This window comes from Culex pipiens, chromosome 3 (assembly GCF_016801865.2).
Source record: "Culex pipiens pallens isolate TS chromosome 3, TS_CPP_V2, whole genome shotgun sequence".
Lineage (NCBI taxonomy): Eukaryota > Metazoa > Arthropoda > Insecta > Diptera > Culicidae > Culex > Culex pipiens.
The window spans coordinates 160019753-160022106 of NC_068939.1; positions in this window are offsets into that span (position 1 = coordinate 160019753).

The following is a 2354-nucleotide window of genomic DNA, read 5'->3' on the forward strand; positions in this document are numbered from 1 at the left end:
AAAAATGGCATTTTTTAAACCGATATATCTTTACAAGATTGGACTTAGAACAATGACCATTGTGGATACTATTATATGAAACTGTCTAGAAAATCAATTCCCTCGATCGGGTTTTAAATATTTTGACATTTTTAAAAATCAGTTTTGATAATTCTCGATTACTTTTTCAAATATACAAAGGAAACCCATGGTTGTTCCGAAAAAGTAATCTAAAATTGATTTTTGTTTTCATAGGAGAGACATACTTTCCTGCATTTTTCATCTCCAAAACAACTTTGCACAAAAAAATCGTTGGCTCATATTCAAAACATTGCATAGAAGTAGCGTGTATTTTTATTTCAGTGTTTTTTTTCAGTTTCAAGACAACAACTTCAAAGCAAGATACAGCAATGTTAAAATTGCGAAATACAATAATATTTAACAAAAACTTACGCCTTACTCAAATGTCATTCTCGAGTGCAACTGGTTCCACAAAACACAATAATGACTTATTTGTCTACATGAACTCGAATGGACTGGTAATTTGATGGTAGAATATTTTTAATATTTTTTTCTGATTTTTTTTCAAAATACTAATTTCAAAAATTCAAAGCATTGATTCTAAATATTTTGTCGAACGTCGTATATGCACAAAAGCAATTAATCTCGTTTGTTTAAATAAATTAGATATTTTCAGAGACCTCTTTCACGAATCATAGTTTTTTATTCACAAAATCTTGACTTCTTAAAAAAAATCATTACATTTTTTTAACAGTGCTTTTGTGATTTCTTTTGATTTCCAGATTCGACCATTCTTCGATGTCCCATACCGTGGGATATCATCTGGTTTTTCTTTACTCCGAAGCTCTCCCTCTGCAACGTGCTGACAAGATCCAGGCCATCCCGGCAATATCTGTCCGGGAAAATGCGCAATATTTTACGCCTTAATAGATCTTTGTGTGTCGATTTTAGGCTTCACTGTGCGTTTCTCCTTTTTCTTGTAATAACGACTTTGGTGAATGTGTGTGGTTTGTAATATTTGCTGAACTGTCAGGACTAGGAACTGAGGAAAGGAATGGAAATAAAAAAAAGAGTCAGAGGTGGAGAGAGGAAGCTGCTATTGAACCTGAGAGGGCAAAGTGATAGTGACGCCGCAAGAATTTAATACTCGGGAAGTTAAAGAAAAACAAGAGAGAGAATGAGATAGCACGAGATAGAGCACTTAATTGGATTGATAATGGCGAGCTCATTCATGAGGGATCGAACGGAAAATCTTGCGTATTTTTGCTTTTTTTCGATAAAGACAACTGTTTACTGGTTGTTTGACGGTGGATTTATCTGCCCAAATGTAGTTCGTTGGAATGACTAAGCAACGACGTGTGTGATGTTTACACCAGCCATGTCACGTGCTGGAGTATGTTTCCTTTGGAAATTATCAGTTGGGAACGAATCAGTTTGCGCGCGCTTTGTGTTGGATTGTTTTGACGTCCAGCAGTTGTTGTTGGTGGGGCCAGGCATTAAATTGTTTGTTTGATTTGTGCGAACGTTGCTCTAGATAAGTGTGCTCGGCGGCTTGTGGCATATTTGATGGGAATAATTATTGTAATTATTATAATTATTACAACCCTAATTAAGGTTATCCATTGTCACGATTAAAATTGTCCAGCAACGTCTAGAAAAAAAAAAACAAAAAACAAAAAACAAAAAACAAAAAAACAAAAAACGAAAAAAAAACAAAAAACAAAAAACAAAAAACAAAAAACAAAAAACAAAAAACAAAAAACAAAAAACAAAAAACAAAAAAAAACAAAAAACAAAAAAACAAAAAACAAAAAACAAAAAACAAAAAACAAAAAACCAAAAAAACAAAAAAACAAAAAACAAAAAAAAATCAAGATGGAGGCCAAAATGGCGTCGATGAAGTACTGAAAAAAATGCATTTTGTAATTTAATAGGCAATCAACTATTCAAATTTGTCTAAAATGGGGACGCAGAACTAGAATTCGATGTTAAAAGTTAGAAATTAATAAAAACAAAAACTGATACATACAAATTTTTGGATAATCAAACTTCGGATAACCGAAACTTTGCATAATCGAGTCTGGACTATTTTTGTCGATCTATAATTTTTGAAAAATTTGTAAAGAGAAGGGTGGCGAAGTTGCATAAATTTATAGAAACAAAAACTGCCTCCGTCCTAATTTTGCTATCCCAAAAATTTTCGGATCCATTCACAACTTCTCAAGCATAATAACTTAACTTCTTCGGAAAATCTACTCCGCAAAATCCAACACCCTGAAAAAGTTGACGTCACCAATCTATACCCATCGCCCCGTGACCCTTCCCTATCGTCTTCCCCCCTCTATCAGCAACCC